Source organism: Stigmatopora nigra, chromosome 14, assembly GCF_051989575.1.
Source record: "Stigmatopora nigra isolate UIUO_SnigA chromosome 14, RoL_Snig_1.1, whole genome shotgun sequence".
Taxonomy (NCBI): Eukaryota; Metazoa; Chordata; class Actinopteri; order Syngnathiformes; family Syngnathidae; genus Stigmatopora; species Stigmatopora nigra.
This window is the reverse complement of record NC_135521.1, coordinates 6,676,030-6,694,487: the sequence shown is the minus strand read 5'-3', so window position 1 is coordinate 6,694,487 and position 18,458 is coordinate 6,676,030. Positions and strand designations below refer to the sequence as shown.

The window sequence follows — 18,458 nt, the reverse complement described above, 5'->3', positions numbered from 1 at the left end:
AAAATCACAATTTAGTCATTTCATATATATGATTTATGATTCCCCATCTGCCAGACCATTCTTTTGCTCTCCCACTTGCAATATCCCAGCCAACTATGGGCACCAGGTAGGGGGTACCTTGAATTGCTTGCCAGCCTATCACAGGGCACAATGAGACAAACAACCGATCTCTTATACCTAGGAGCTATTTAGAGGGTTCAACCAGCCTAGAATGCATGGTTTTTGGGATGTGGGAGGGAACCAGAGTACCCGGAGAACATGTAAACTCCATATAGGAAGGTTAGAACCCACTGGGGATTGAGCCCTTGATCTCAGAAGTGTGACAGGGACTTTCTAACCAGGCATAGACACAAAATGACCAAAGCCTGGAATAAAACAGCCATTCGCATAGTGCAGACTCACGTTGGTCTAGTTTTGATTTATTTTGCTCTCGAGAAGTGGATCAATATATGAACGCCGGCCGTATTTTCACCATCGAAATTAGCCTGAAAACTTTGTAAATTGTTTTTTTTTTAAAGCAATCAATTGCTTTCAATTTAACCTCTTTGTTTGTTGGTAAAATGTTCACAAAGTTCTATTATCTAATGCTCTAGACCTTTTCAGCTTTTTGCACTGAAAATAATTTGATTTAACTGTTGCAAATTGGTGTGACATGAGGAAGAGCAAATGTAATTTGCAGACTTCATCCCCTGTTAAAGGAACATGTGGTAAATTGAGGCAGGTATTCCCACAGCCATTAATTTGGTCCTACATCTCTTTTTAAATAATACAACATTGTATGGTCTCCTAACCTTGAAATTAGAAATTAACAGTAATGAATTATTCATTATCTGACTTTGCCGCTCGGTTAAATACAAAGAAGGAGTGCATTTGGCATTTAGTGTGCAAAATCAATTTACATCGTTGTACTTTTAAAATTTCAATTCTTTGCCAATCTGGATATTTTTTGTGGATCTTCATTTTGTTCATTCCAACAACTACACACTTGCCATTTTCTTGCCAAATACCTTTACTTTTCTTTTAGTTTTGGGTGCATTGAAAGCTAAACATGTATCTCTCCAATCACCTTGATGTTTATGATATCCGTTTCTATTCAAGAGCATGTGATTTATGATCTGTTGTCCCCAATTCGCCATAAAATTCATTTCAATTAGACTTGGTTTCTGACTCTCCTACACAGTAAAGGCAAGAATCCATTGAGCACTGAAGCAAGGCCTCAAAATGTAATGAAAAGAGAACAAAATATGGCTTGTAAATGACACAGTAAGGGTGTAATGAAGGCACTGATGAAAGACTGTTGGAGATAGTGAGAGCAATGATGAAGAGTAATCTTACTAATGAGAAGTGGGGAATGAGAAAGGAGTTACAGGAGCAAGATTGATATTGAAGTTCAAGACTCGCATTGATCTTCAAATATGGTTATGAATAAAGCTACTTTTGTACACTGATTTACTACCCGTCATAAAACAAATAGGACAGAAATTAATTTACATTCAATTGTGGGGGAAAAAAACCCTTTCAAGCATGAATAGACCCAACTTCTTTACTGTTACCTAACGAAACAGTGCTTTTATTAAAGAAAGTCAACATTTTACCCTTGTTTTCATCTGACCTTTGTCGAATGGTAGTTATAGCAGCTCCAGCCATATGTATATATAACTCCCGTCCCAGTCATAACTCAAATGAATGTATCCCTCACGTAGGCTCCAGCGCAGGAGTTACGCGACAAGGCGGGTGGGTACTCACCGTAATAGGGCCATGGGTTCAATTTAAAAATCACTGTGCACTTGATCTACCTTGCTCTTTTAATGCGAAACTACGTTCATATCTTTCAAGTGTTGCTGTTTTCATGGATTTAAAACATTTGGAGATCAAGTTCTTTACAACATCTATGTTCATGCTGGAGTGCGTGTTATTCAATTCTTTTGGAAAATATCGTACTTGTGCTTTATTCAGAACACTTCAGCTCCCCCCACGGTCGATAAGCAGGTCTCCCAGTTTCACTGAGCATTACAAAAGTGAAGCCTAGTCTGTATTTTTAGCTAGCATTAGATAAACTGAAATTCTGTTCTTAAGTTCAGAGCAATAGTATTTAATTCGTAGATGTCCAAAACTGTCCTCAAGGACATTGTTTAGATGATCGATATTTTTATTCTATTTTTTTAACGTTTGAAATTAAAGCTATATTGTTTGATTGATGTGGCTATCCTAGCCTTGATTTTGTACTTGTAGATAAATGCACAATGACCGAATCCTAATTATAGTCAATGATGTATTTATGCCGGGCCTTTTATCCAAGGTGGATTACATTTGCACGACGATGGCAGAGATGCAAAGCATTAACCTGCTCAAGGGCAGCAAGCGGTCCAGTTCAGGGACACAGTTATACATCTACTTCAGGAAGCCGAAGATTGTATCTTGTATTTTCCGGGCAATTGCTCTACCTCGTGGACTGCTGTCGGGTTGGAAAATTAAACAAGTTCATTGGCGGTCTGACATTTAATAATGGTGGTTTATTGCAAGGAATGCTGCTGTTGGTCTGGGAGTGATGAGACACACCCTGTCATGACGCATTTGGAATGTGAAGTGTGGGCTTCAAACGACGTGTTTTTTTTTTTGGCATTTCATTTAACATTTAGCACAATTGGTCATAACCAAAAAAATGAATAGGATTGAGAGGTGTGTTGCTCTGCCTAACTGCCCTTGATTTGCCTATTCCGGTCTTTCAACCAGTGTTGTTGATTCACGTGTTGAGTTTTTGGTATTATCGAGTCACTGCAAAAAATACAATTTCTTGTATTTAACTTCATTTTCTTGCTACAAATCAACCATTTAGGTTAGGCAAGGGATTGTTTTGTTTGGACAGAATTATCCATCGTGATTTTGTATTTTTGTCAATATGGTGTTGGTCTTGACAACAGAGGGAGATTTCTCTGTATGAAATTGTTTTATATGGATATATTTTCTTCCATATCACGTTCAAAGATGAAATTAGAATCACATTTTCCCAGAGCCATCCAACAGGTCAAGTTTCCGCTCAGATGATATTCAATTGTGGAATAACAATGAAACTAATGGCATGGTACTCTAATATCTAATATGCAAGGATCCTGTGTCAAGTCTCACTGAGGGTTCATAATTATGTCCAAAGTGAAGAAGTATTTAAACTGAGTTCACAGCGATACATCTTTGTTGTACTTAATAACAACCTTGTATCAAATGTTTTTTTCAACCTAATCAAGCTATTTAATAAGCATGAAATAATTAACCAACTCAGCGTGAGCTCTCGAACCAAAGTCGAAGCCCTTTTACTTGAGCATAATTGCAAATCAAGCTTACCAAAGAGAATGGAAACTTTAGTTCAAAGTTTATATTCACCTCCATGTGAGTGAGTACCATCTGTTTGCTGAAATATGTTGGACCTCGTCTAATTTAATACTTGAGTAGAAACACTTCTTTGGATATAAAGATGCAGAGGATATTAACTCAGAATCATTTTTACTGGCCAAATACAAAAAAAAATATCTGGCGACTGCGTTGTCTAGCTAACAACTGTTGAGAGAACAAAACAATGAAATAGTTTATCACTGCCAAAGGATGGCTTAAATGATAATATAGTTCACTTCCTTTCTTCTCTCTTTCCTCTGCCTACCAATAATTATTTGGGCTGCCCAGAGAGAGGTTTCTATCACTTTGTTCTTGTTCTTGGTGAGGACGCCAACTTAATTTGATTCTTCTCAAATACCAATGAATGGTTTTGAGTAAAATTTGCTTGCTTTATTCTAGGGATATTTACACATAGATCTTTGAGCCTTGTTTTGTTGTTTTAGTTAAGGGCTGATCAACGACACTATTTGCAGACTTATTATTGTCTTTAATTTCCGAGGTAGCCTAAAAAAATGTAGTAAGAAAAAGTATACAATTAGGTTTGCTGTGCTAATTACTAAACTGAGGCTTCATGGCAATACACTGCTTTTCTCTAAAAGGTTGTTGAAAGAGCAGTGTTCATATTGATAGTTACCTTGAGATATGAATCATTGAGTAGCATATAAAACATTCAAATCCTTTTGGCAACTACAATACTGACAAGCTTTGTCGACTTTATTTATAGTAGTTGCAATCCAATCCAAATGTGAGGCTAAATAAAGCTGTTCCCCGCTTCTTTTGCTCACCTCAGTGGCTTCTGACGATGGTGGTGATAGGGGGGGATGTATTTCATGCCAAGAAGGAAAGAGATGAATTACACAGCAGCCCTGAGTAGGTAATTTTTAGAAATATATTAATGCACAGGCACATATTATGTGGGTGCTCAGCAGCTCAGGTGCCCACAGGCAATTGTGAGCACGGAGAAATTCATATTGTTAGTGTGCATGGCAGTAAAAAATGTTGTAATTTATCTACAGGGGTCTCTTTTTTTGACAAATGATCTCAATGATAAAGATGAAATAGTATTTCTTTTTGCAAAGAATTAATGACGGTGTACTTTTAGATGCAAAATGTTGTCATACAGCCATGTTGCTATTCAATGTTGAAATGTAGAACGCGTGGGAAACACTATAGAATTTAAAAAACTGAAAGAATTATATTTTACGTGCATGCCACTGTGTTTTTAAATGAGTGTGCTTGTATGTGCCGGGTTCTTGGCTCATTGCATTTTATGAGTTTATTCTATAGGCTTGTGGTGGTGATTTGTCACTGAAGTAAACTAGACTATTTTGCATATTAACTGATTTGTCAAAGATGTTGAGGCATTGTGAAATATTGCAAAGTCACATTGCATCCATGTTGCCTATTTCCCTTTCTTAGTACATCAACATAATGTTTAGAGGTACTGGCCGAAGTAGAAAATGTAGGGTTGCACAATCTATACAATCTCGCCCAGTAAATACACATTTTCATTCATTATTACTCCATGACATATAAAACCTGCAATAAGCACTTATTAAATAAATGTTCCCCAAAAAAACAGCACTGCTAGGTGATGGAGTTCTCTCAAAACCCCCCTCCTTGGTCTTTCTGAGCCAAGTACGAGGATGTCTTAAGGCACTGGAGGACCTTTTGCTACTGCAACTGCTGACTGGTATGATCAGTGCAGCCTGAATAGTAGTCTAGAGTAAGTGGGGCATGTCTTTATCTACCATTTTATAGACTACAAACATAATTCCAACATTTTTACCATCACCGTCTTTCGCCAGAAAGATATTCAGGCAGCTACAACTGTTTTTAAATGAGAGTCAGTCCAAATCGGGCTCGGAAATGAATCTGATGGACTAAACAATGAGGCTTTTGATCAATGTTATTCATTTAAAAGATTAACAAGACTATTAGTAGGGGGAAAAAAGGAAAAATTGCTCTCCACTAATTGCCGCCCCGATGGTGGTCGAAGATTCCGGTGTGAGCTGGAAAAAGCAAACATTTTATGGGGTTGTCTGGCATAATAATTCTGTCATAAAGAGCTTTAACTCTCACCTTCAGCAGAATTTTGCCCATGTCAGAAAGAGGGACATTTAGTCCCAGTAGACCAAGTTCAACACCTCTGTTGCTAAGGCAGCCGACTAAATCTAAGTTGAATGGTGCTTGTCGTGGTGGGTATCCGCAAACTTGTTGTTGGCAGCAGCTGTATCAAGGAGTCCATTTGGACTTTTGTGGCAGGTTGAATTTCTCTATTGAAACTACTTGAGTAGAGAAGGCTGAGATTCTTGGACAACGGTGTCAGCATTCAATGTTTGCAGTATGGCTTTTCGATCGTGTAAATGGTTGCTTCTCTGTCGGGTGTCTTGTTTAAGCAAACACCTTTGTCCAGGTTGATGGTGTCACCTTTGCAGTTTGGTAGGAAAGAAAAATATTCCCAGAAGAGTGGCATTTGACTTTGAAATGACTGACGACTGCCTAATTCGTTGTGCGTGCCCACGCTAACGGCACCAGCCTTGCCGCCCACATCCACTTACACGGCAACAAAGATAGAATGATTGACATGAAGATAGTTCACAGTGCTCTGCCAAATATAGACCAAACGTACCCGGGTGCCAAAATTACATAGCGAGCCCTTGTATTCCATCCTTCCATTCTGTATTATCTCATTTATTTACAAGTAGGTTCTTCTTAATTTGGGCATAGCCATACACTACATTTGTTCCTGTTTTAGAAAAATTGGTATTGTATAGGTTGGTGTTTTCTTTCTTTTAGTTAGAAAAACAAAATAATAGTTATAGAAATCTATAGTTTATATTCCCTATATCTAGTGAAGAATGACTGAAGTAAAACATTCCAACACATTCCATCCCCAGGGCTCTGGTTCTTCCTTCACACAGCCCGGTCAACCATTTATGAAGGGGAATCCAAGCTGAAACCATGTGTCATTCTTGGATTATCCTTGACATTTGATGGCATTTATTTCTCGTTAACCAGTCAAGTCACCAAATCGAGTGGGCGGCATGCGTTTATAAACTCAAAATATGTGTGCTGGTTCCCATAAAATGAGTTCTGAGGAATGTCCGCATGATGGTGTTTTTTAGAATAATGTGAGGAGTTATGCATGATTCCATATTTATATTCAAGGCCATTAGCATTCCAAAATGTACAGCAATTTAGTCTATTTACGCACACGCAATAATTCACCCAAAAAAATGTCAATTTTTTTAGGAAACAGCAATAATCAGCTCCAAATAGAAGATGATTGAAAAAAATCAGTTACATGCCACGAGAATTAAAAAAATCAAAAAGAGCATGATAATAGCACAAAATCAAATTAATTACAATACCATGCGGTTTGGTTTGTGAGTGTTTCTCACGCATTCTAAAATGATTGCTTCCTATTTTTGTATTGGAATGGATTAGTGGGCATCACAAATTGCATTTCATGATGACTGAACTTATGCATAAAAGTTTTATATCTCTGTGACCTTTTTGGTTTTGGGTCCAAGTCCCATAATGTTTTCAGATGAGGAAGTATACTATGACTGTTCAGTTATCATCCCCTTTCTAATCAATGGGATCTAAAATTATTCTGGACTTTTACTCAACCCCCCAAAAAAAAAAATCCAGAACTTCATATTCTTTGGATAAATTAAAACCTTGCTCTGCTACTAATTAATCCACATCCGTTTAATCTATCAAACACAATTAATTCCATCCGGTCTACTCAATAGTGCGTGCACGTTCGTGCCTCCCTATACGATAGAAACAGTGCATGTTTTACTGTGCTCATAAATTATTCATTTATCTTCTAGATATTGTACAATGGATGTGTGAAAGAATGTGTGTGTGTGTGTGTGTAGTAAAGATTATAAGATAGATTTCACAACTGCAACCAGTATGACATGAGTAATCACTTTGTAAAATTCCATATACTGTATCAAGCAGACACCTGATCTCATCATTTTTAATAATTTTCCATAAATTACATGGAGTTCAAATTTTTTGTGCCAATTAACATATGACTATTGAGGTGTTAGTAATTATTGTCATTTTTTATGTACTGTTTGTTAAATGGCATTCACTGACACACATTTCTTTCAGCAATTGTACAATTATCAAACAACTCAGTATTAACATTTGCAATATGTTTTCAAAATATTTTTAGTTCAACATTCATAATCATTTTCAAAATACTCTAGTAAGGCAACTAAAAGTAAAAGCAAGGATTACGATTAAATGTTAAATGACAGGCGTAAGAGTATATACTGTTTTGAAAAAATGGCCAATTAATATAATAATAATGAAATAGTAATCCCGCTATAAGTCAGATGTAGCAAGCCTCACATGAATGCATGATCACAACACTTCCAAAACGGCTGGCTAAAGATCTGGCTGGCTGGCGTCTAGATTTGCAGGATATCGCCAATTAAAGCACCGGCAGAAATACTACCTGACATATTTCAAACACTTACCTTTAAATAGAAGTCGAGTGGGAATTGTGATAAGCTATTTTGGTTTTGAAGGCTAATATTTGAATAGGTATTTGGCATTTTGTAGCAAAGTAGATGATAGTGCACTCACATTATGCCAGGAAGTGTTATTCACTAGTGGCAGTCGTGGACCTGTATTTGAGAAGACAAGAAATGATCCTTCTCACTCAACAGATGCGACGAGATCGAAGTGAGCAGTAGCTGAGTTCATTTGTCTTGATCAATTGCCAGTGTTTACTCCTTAGAAATGTGAATTCTAAAATAATGCGGGCGGTAGCTGAGAAGAATATTCACACTTTAGGTAAAAAGGTATAACCAGTGTAGTGATGTAGTGACAAAGTAAGCTTATGCAATGACGCCAGTGAGAACAATGTGTAAAGTATTCTTTCATTTATAGTATTTTTTTTTTACGTCCCCACAGGTCCACCATTGCTCAATAACGAATCACGAAAACTATACTTTCAGGTTCATGGGTTTGGGGAAATCCTGCACCCCAGAACTTAACCAACCTAGCCTAGTTTCTTCAACCCGAAAATGGGTATGCATTCATATTCATCAGTGTCCTCATACCAGATGTTAGATTTACAGCAGCCACTTTTCCATCTCAGCCTTAGCAATGCTATATTTGTCCTTAACTGTAGCTGTAAGAACCCAATGGGGAAAAATACATATAATGCTGAATAATGAGCAATACAGAAATGTTCTCTTTTTATACTATGCATAGATTTAGACATGTCCAAAAGCCAATGTCTTCCACAAAGTTGTGCGGTTGTGTATTTAATGGCCTGACCCACCTCAGGTTTCAATTTAATTGCATTTTGGGAAAATTGTGTGATTATTTTGCTTTGTGTTTTTGCCTGCTTTAGTTTTGACCACTGATAGCATGGACATGTTTTTTTCATGTTTTTGGGAGTAATTGGAAAAAATAATTTCACTCTGACATCTATGAACTCAATACAAGTGTTTTTGATTTGCATTTGGGCAATCATGAAACCAATACAAATGTTTTATTTTGACTTTGAAAAACATCAAGCCAATTTAAATGTGTTTCATTTGAATTGGCACCACTCAAAGGTCTGCAACTTTTGTGTTGATTGCAAAGCTCAAACCCTATTTACTTTTGAATGTGTGGGAATTGTACTACTTATTGATTACAACTCTTTTATTTTTGCATTGAAACCGAAACACAACTCAGTGTGCTAAAATGAGAAACTTTTTAGAACTTGGCAATATGGCAAATTTCTGTCACTATCTTGTATTTTAAAGGATTTTGTTGTTGTTGTAGTCGTACTTATTCCAAAGGTTGCTGTGACTTGTTTTTGTTGTTGCACAAAGCAAATTCCTTCTAAACGGGCCGCCCTTAGTTGAGATGCTGTGGCCAAATTGTAACTGAGGTTAGATTAGGATATAGCATTAAGCAGTTATGCATCATCCAAACCCCGAGGCTCATTATGTCAGGAAACTTGCATAGCAGCAACACATTAACCTTGTTTTCAGAGTGTGCGCTTGGCAAATAGATGAAGCTGTAGATTTATAGTCAGATGACTTGTTTGCCCCCATTTAGCTCAACACAAACCAAACGAGACAAAGCAAAGACTATGCAGCGCCTCTTAAAATCCTTATTTAACATTAGAAAGATAAAAACGTGTTTACTTGGTCCTGTTTTCTATGAGTTCCAACTTGGATTGTCCTCAAAATCCACTGGGAAATGCTTAGACTATAACCCTGTATATGTCCTTTACGTGCAAAGTAGATATCTTTAGATTTCTCGCTGGTGAAAAGTCGTCATCATTTTCCCTGGTCATTGAGGCGAAATTAGTTAGTGGGCGCCCAACCAAACAATTGGACGTCACTTGTCATTCCAATCAATCGACGGGTCACGTTTTTTTTACCAATCCGGTGCCTTACAATTGTAATCACCTGATGGCAGGCAGGTGTGCTTGTTTCAGTTGACAGCTCATTGGTTAAGCTGTCTGTGCTTGATTATCTGGAATAAAAATGGCGCTTTGTCAGCTGCTCCGGCAACCTCTCTCGAGGTGAAAAGATCATTATGCCCAAGGCAAAGCATAGCAGAGTTTGGCTGAATTTCCCATCCGAGGAGAGATCGATTGAGCTGCATGCAAAGAGTAAAAAACAAACTGCAGGCAGAGGAGGTGAAGCTTACCATTTAATGAAACAATTCAAACTGCATGGCTTTTATATGAAGGCTGATCAATATGCCGTGTGTGGAAAATTACGGGAGGCGAGGCCGAGTACGTCCTCACCTGGATCAGATAGTTTCGGTGCCAGGCCGACAATCACGTTAGTGATGAGAACGGTGACCGTAGCTTTTTCGGGTAAGCCATTTAAAGTCTTCAGAAAGCTAAGTGTGAAAGCTGTGTATGGTCAGGAATTGCTTCTACTTGGTGACTTCCTTTTTTATTAGAAAGCTCATCATGGTTCCTGACGTAGTTTTTTTTTTTAAAGATTACACACGAACGTATCAGATAGATAAAGATGGGCCGTCACATGTTTTACTTCTAAATGCCGTGCTTGCAAAGTTTTGTTGCTTTTCTCTTGACCTCATAGTGTAGTGGTTAATTCGCTTGACTCTTGCGTCAGCTGCATGGGTCGACTCCCACTTGGTGGTGCTGTGATTGTATTTGCGAATGGTCGTCTGTCTCTATGACTGACTGGAGGACCAGTGTTAGAAATGGATGAATGAAAAGCTACATTGGTTTTGTTTGTATACATTTTTCTCCCTGTGAATCCAATCATTCTATTTCATTGGAATTGTCTGGAAGACCCATTTTGAGGCAAAACACCTGGACAAACAGTAAATGGGTCTTTTGCGTCTTGCAATTAGCATGCAGTCGACACGCCATTTTCCCTCACCCGCTCCTCTCCGGCAACCTCTTCAATCCACATTAGTCGCCGGGCCCTCTCTTCCTTCCTCACCTTCCTGTCCCTCGATAGCAGTGTAACATTTTACCCCGGCCATGAATTTTACATGACCGTTCATCTCTGCAGCGAGAAGCGCTCTCCACACCACTCTTACACACTCACATGATCCCTCAGTGGACACCATGACTGCCCCCACCCTCTCATTAAAGTTCCATGTTAAATAAATGTTTCAGAGGGTTTTTTCCTCAAACGGGGACAAACCATAACTTGCAGGCATACAAATCCAGAGACTACTCTAATAATAAAAAAAATATGGCTAGAGCATGCCCCATTGCAAATTATGAATAAGTAAGAGGACATAGTCAAGAAAATCAGCATTCAGGGGGGAATCAGGATGCGGTGAAGGAGAAGATGGATATCAGCCATAAGAGAAAGAACGCTTTGCATAAAATAAAATAAAAATTCAGCTGTTGCTACATGCTATTTATATACTAAATTATCACTCACTCAATGTGTACATATGTACTATATTGTGTGGCTTTTTAGTTGTACAACAATTATTTTGTTCTTATTGTATAAGAATGTAGTGTACTACATTGGTGTTAAGTTTAATATGTTTTTTATTATCATAAGGCACAGTCATTGATTCAAACAGTTTTATAATGGACAAATATTTTTAACATTATGAGTCACTTTTAAAATAATTAATTACCACTTCTTGGTATTTTCAATGGCAGTTGTGGTTGTTGCTGAATGACCGTATTTCCGCACTATAAGGCGCACCCAAAAGACTTGTAATCCGATGTAGTTTATATCCGGATCAATATTGGTTTATCATAGCATAACATTCCCTTTAGCTCAGCGCCATCGAGTGAAGGGATAATGCAAACCCTCAACTACTACTACTACGTCTCGTGTGCCTAATATTGGAAGGGTGCCTTATAGTGCGGAAAATACAGCATCTTTCAGACCTCATATGAGCATGTCAAAGTTCGTCAACTGTTAAAATATTCAAATCTCAGATGATAATGTTTCTACTGCTAGCGGTGGTCTTTCAACACTTCCTGAAAGTCAATATCTTTTTCCGGAGGCACTGTTTCCTATGTGTACCTTTTTGAAAGCTTGACGTACCAAATATTTAAATATGTATTCATCGAAACTAGGCATTCCAACCTGAGAATATTGAAATTAATGTAAATTTTTCAATGTGTATGATATAACAATGAAATCAAAAATAGCTTTGTATATTTTGACTCATGAGAAGCTTTCATTGAAGGCCAAACACAGCTCATTTGTTCTCGGCAAACACACTCTCCTCTCTCTGGACTATAGCGCTGCAAAAAAATGAATGTTTCATTACGTTAGCTCAGACCTCAGCTGGGTAACGGGAATCATACAATACAAAAGTACAGAGTCACTTTTACTGTAATTTCTCAGTCAAATCTTTTCACCATTCATTCAGAAGAGAAAGTGGCTCCAATCTTTTCACCCGGGGCATATGTGCTTAAAAACTAGCCGCAAATTAAACACTAGCTGACACAAAAGCTGACATAAAGCCATAACTGGCTCTATACAAGCTTATTTTTACTCTGAGAATGAGATCTTAATAAAATTGATGCAAATTCCACTGATATAACTAAAAAAACAAAATACAATAAAAGCCCAGAAATGATGAAAGAATAACTACTCTTTCTTTTGGTAGAATATTCATGACCCAGAGTTTTCTTGGGACTTGTAAGATCAATTAAAATCCTCCCAACAATGGCAAAAAATGAGTTAAAATTTTTAAAAATAGCAACGCAATAGTGTAGAAACGGAACGAATGGGTTTGTGGCGAACATATTTCTCACTCCTTAGCAAGAAAATGAAGAAACCTGGGGGCATGAAAAAAAAGCTCCACAAAATAAGCAGGAAAACACAACAACAAAAGACAAACAGAGGGAGGAGATGTGTCACAGAGGACAAATGCTGGAATGCGGTGAAAAAGCATCTGCTTCTGTTGAAGGAACGAGAAGACATTTTTGATTGATTAACTATGTAGTCATGGCAACAGTGTCCTACTCTGTCTTGCTATCCAACAGTTAGTTGTTTTGGTTCCCGCTGTGCACATAGAAATAACACGCACACACATAATATTATACAAAACAACACATATAATTTTATATATATTTATGCATATGTATGTGTATGTATATATATATGTATGTATGTATGTATATATATATGTATGTATGTATGTATGTATGTGTGTATATATATATATATATATATATATATATATATATATATATATATATATATATATATATATATATATATATATATATATATATATATAAACACATATCTATTAATTTTTGACGATTTAATAACTAAAATACTGAAATAATTACGGCCAGTAAGATGGCTGTTACAAAGAAAAAAATGGAACTGATAGTTTTTATCTCCGGCGCACTTTGTCTTTCGAATAATGGCTAAGACTGTTATTATGATATCTAATTTATTGTCGTAATTTTTTTGAGTATATTTTGAAGCAGCAATACTTTACATTGTTTGTTCTGGCTGTCTAAGTTGTATATGGTTACCGTCTAAAACAAGATTCACTTGGATTGGTTGATTTGATTTGTAAACCGCAGCCATACATAATGCTAAGTATATTTGCTCATTGGAGTAAGCCCTCTTCCAAGTGCTGGCTATTTCCAGGAAACACAGGCCATCATTCTGAAGTGAGAGGAGGCACCACCACGTGCCCTCGAATGGTTCATCATTCAAGGCAACGTGCTCTTACACAGCATCGTAAATGCAGCGCTTGCAAACACACAAAAGCATGCTATGCGTGACTAAACCAACAGAATCTCACCAACCACAAAGATAGAACTAATGCTAAGTTCCATAAAATACCTTAAGCAACCGACAAAACAAACAACGTGGCACAGTTAATGGGTTCGAGGTGAACAAATGCTACCATTTGTTCAGCACCTTGGACAGCTCCTGGGTCCTGAAAAAAAAGGTTGCACCATGTTTTTGCTTTCATTGGCACTAATACCAGAAATATTTCTACCTAAGGGATGCAAATTCCTTTCATGAATATGAGTGTTGACAAAGTCAAAGACGCGATAGAAAGCACCATTTTTAATTGTATTTTATTGGGGATTGCTTGTAAGCAATTTTGCACAACATTGGCTGCATATTGTAGGGACTGCCTTTGGCCCATGAATAAGATGGTTGTACATGGTCATTCTTCATTTTTGAGCGACCACATTCTTCAAGTAGGACACACGCATTTCTTTGGTTTCCTGCGTACAGCTGAGGTTCCCTGATCATAGAACAGAGATGTACCCATTTGAAATGCATTAAAATGTCAAGTGTGGAAGCGGTTGGAATTCCTATATCGCTCGTTTTAAGCGCAGGCATCCCGGGATAAGAGTAGTAAATCAGATATTGAAAGATGGATTTGTTTCCATTTTTGGAATTGTTATTCTTATAGCTCAAATACTGATATAGAAAGAAAGAAATACAGAGAAAGATATGCATTATCTGTATGGCAGCAACTTTACTGGCACTTTGGCACGGGCTGCCGTGGGTTCGATTCCTCCTCGGTGGTTGTGACTATATGTGCTATTGGTAAATAGTTGTATGAATAGATCAAAAAGTTTCGATTTTAAATGCTGTTTTCTATCTTTTGGTATGATGTATTTTAATGTCCGCACTCAAATGTGTTGTGACTGCTGTAAACCCCAAATTGGGATGTTTTTAAATTGCCACTGACCTCATTTTGCCAAAATGGCACATTGCACAGTGATGATTTTCTTCCAGTCATTTAAAAGGCCATTTATTCATCTTTCTGGCCTTGATTTGACAATGTCAACTTCTGTCAAAAACATTTTTGCTCAAGGGCATACTGTTTTGACGCCATTGCTTCTTTGTGATCGTCTAAAAACAATTTTTTCTTGCTCTTCATTTCTTTCCGTTATTCAAATTCTGATAGAACTAATCCGATAAAATAAGATGATGTACATACAGTTGTTATATTTCCACATCAGATTTATGGATACACTGACAGTATCAGATGATATTTTTTCAGAGGATGTCATATTAAAAAGTAACTTATCTCCTGTCTGGCTTCTCATCGCTTTCCCAATTTTATTTGTCTTCTCAACTTGGGATATGCAGGCAGGTGGCTAGAATAAGACATTTCACTTTAGTGTTCATTATTAAAAAGTCCTTATGTCCACATGTCATTCTGTCTCATTAAGTGAGTGTATTACTTCTAAGTGAGTGTACTTGTACTACTACTTAAGGAGCTGACACCTCTGGTAACCCGGTCTAGAATTCCAAATGGCTTTCTTGTAAGTACAATAAACATGGTCACCTCAGTTTTAACTAATGTAAAAAAGAAGAACAAAAAATACATTTTAAAAAGTAGTACAGGGGTCAAAATGTATATGGGACTCTGGAACTGGATTTAAATGTGTGCTTTCTCCGTAATATATTTTCAGAAAATTACATGAATAGCTGTCTGGACAATTCTGTTGCCTATTGGATGGAGTTACTTTTATTTTTTTTTTCTTTTGGCCAAAAAGGAGGAGGGTGGATATATACTAAGATGCACTGGTCTATAAGTTGTATTTTTGCAGAGCAGTTTTTTCATTTGACAACAACCAAAAACAAGGTTTATTCATATAAAATACTTCACCTGTTAATGTAACAGATTAATAATATAATTACTTTAATATCTTTAATATTAAATGTAGGTTTAGGAATTATTTACGGTATCGTTGTCGAAAGAGCTTTTTGAATCATCCAGAATGAATACTGAAATGTTACAATTAATATAAAAAATGACAAATTTACCAGAATTTTGATTTAATGTTAACTTGCAAAATGATAACTTATGTTCAAATCCCCTCCGTTAGAGAAAGCCATCGCTGTCAAAGTCTAATCCAACGGCACATGTCATTATCTTGTCGTTTTAAAATGATCCTTGGTAATCACGCTTTGACTGCCACTGACATGTTTGCTGTGATTTACTTAAGTTTAGGAGGGGATTTGGTGAAGTCATTGTGGGACTGAGCTCCTGGCTCCACTAAAAATATCACAAGCTTGTTGTTGATGGAAGCTTTGAAAGGCGGGCTTTCATTATCAAAATACTTCTGGAAGCACTGCGCTGGCCTGAAATGATTGTTATTTGGAGTGACACTACCTTCAGAGTCACTCACAAAGATGACTATATAATGTTTGTGAGGGATGTCAAACTCATTTTTGTCATGAGTAACACTGTAGTTATGTTTCACACAGGGGGGCTGCCATGACATGTACATTTCTAATTGATTTATACACATGCAACAAACGGATGGTTAGCTAGTGGGGAAATCTAAGGTAAACTTTGTGGTGGCTTAAGAAAAGCATACGGTCTTACACTTTTTTTCTCCCTCCTTATCTGTCTGTGATGGCTTTAAAATTCACCGATGATTGGATTGGATAACTTTATTCATCCCGTAATCGGGAAATTTCTTTGTTGCAATAGGAAGAGGGTGAGGATGCAGGAATAGGAAAGGCATTATACACAAATAGGTACTTAATAGTAAGTTAATAAATAAATACATGAATAAATATATAAATAGGTAACTATGTTGCTGAGATATATATATATATATATATATATATATATATATATATATATATATATATATATATATATATATATATATATATATATATATATATATATATATATATATATATATATATATATATATATATATATATATATATATATATATATATATATATATATATATATATATATATATATATATATATATATATATATATACATACACATACATATATATAGAAGCAGATGATGTTGACTGATGATGTTTATGACTTATCACTGTCAAAGCATAATGACTATTTAAATGGATGAAAAAGTGTTGTTGTTTTCCTGCAGGTTTACGAAGACAAACTCTTGTTTTGTTTCCAATCACTTTCAAACAAACATGAGGCTAGCATCTCAAAGGCAATGTGTTTTAGTATAACTCAGTCAAGCAGCACATTTGTTAGTAAGCTCTAAAAGTTAAAGCCCTATTTGAAGAGTGCTTGTCGTATTGATTATGCGTCAACCTGCTAACGTGGATTCTCTGTTGCACTGGGATCATGTGCAATGTCATGTGGAATATCAGAGAGGAAAGACAGATTTTAAAAGTACCCTGACCCACTGATCATTTAATCATGGGATTGTCGGAATGAATCCATGTCAGTGTTGCTGCTTTGTTTTTTTTCCAATGTCATTTTTGTCACATACCTTCTTTCCTTTTTATTTTTGCTGTAGATTGAAGTCATTGGAATTTGACACCAATACTAATAATTGAGCGGTTGGAGACTTTATTTTCAAGGGATTCATTTTAGTTTCCGTTACTCAACCGAGACATGGAAAAGGGCTTTAGCGCCGTAGTAAAGGTTAATATATGTCACCAGTCCATAAAAGAAATTCTGGGAGAGAGCTTTATAGACTGATAATTTCCCTAAAACGGATGGACTAATGATTTTTAAGACACATCGACTTTTTTTGGTCAAATTCCAGCCTGCCTTTGCTGGACTGGAGTGAATTTATAGAGGAAGTCAAGTAACAGATGTACTTTAATTCATGTTCATGACCTTCACGCCTTCTCTTCAGAGGTCTTTTTCCCGTGTGATTAACTTGTTTTTAGGGTCATTATTTACAGCCCTTAAAATGTCTAACCTTCTTTCTTGTCTATCAGTTTGCCCTGTTCCAATAAATCAATCTTGTTTGTATTATATTTTTTCTTTTCTAAAAATCACAAATGATCTCTAGCATATCTGTAAAATGACTTTGTTTCGTTGATTTTCAATTTTCACTCAGGTTCACAATTACTAACCTGTTCAGAGTGGGTTAGGGTTCAAATCCATGAATATTCCTGAAATGTAAGATGGCCAAATGACTCAGAGGACCTGTTTTTATGCATTGTTATTGATTTCTTTTTTAGATGAGGGGTTCCTGGAAATCCCTCGCTCCTGCCTTTCCCACCCTCGTCCGCCTGATTGGCTCCTTTGTCCTCTCCGTGAAAACAGGTAGGCTCAGTCTCACACCAGTTTTCTTCACTGCATGACCAAAACACCTCTGATTAGGTTCAATGATGACCAACAAGGGACATTCAGATAAACTCAATTGTTGGTACTAGGATTGGTGTTAGAGTAGGATGTCAAATAATCAACAATTGAGGGTTTTTTGGGGTTTTTTTTTTAACTCTCTGGTCCACTGTGTTCTCCTAATAAGTCAAGCAATATGAATACCCACAATGGGAAAGCACCCAAACTTTCAGATTAAGACTTCAGTCTATAAAAGTACTTAAATGGTCACTCTGTTTCTAAGCAAGTCAACAGGAAAGGTCAAAACAAAGGAAAAAACAAGTACTAATTAATTAAGAATAAATTAAGCTCAGGCTTCCTAAAAAGGGAGAAGAGACACTAATTTCTCATCTGATGAATCCCATTACACCTTATTTGAAAACCCTCTTCACGCTAGATTAAAGTTACTTTTAAACCAGCCATTCTACTTGTAATTGCACGCCGTTGAAATTACCCAGACGTTGTTGGATGCGCTCATACAATTTAACACTGACAAAAAAGAAAAAACACTGGGGA

At 36.6% G+C, this 18,458-nt stretch overlaps 1 long non-coding RNA gene across 3 annotated transcripts in view; it reads left to right on the top strand.

The window, feature by feature from the left end:
• LOC144207000 (uncharacterized) overlaps window positions 1–17,886 on the top strand; it is an 85,925-nt gene extending 68,039 nt beyond the window's left edge. For all 3 annotated transcript variants that reach the window (XR_013328539.1, XR_013328540.1, XR_013328538.1), the window contains one exon: window positions 17,801–17,886. This is a non-coding gene — a long non-coding RNA (uncharacterized LOC144207000). The remainder of the gene's footprint in view (window positions 1–17,800) is intronic.
• Window positions 17,887–18,458: the final 572 nt, after the last annotated feature.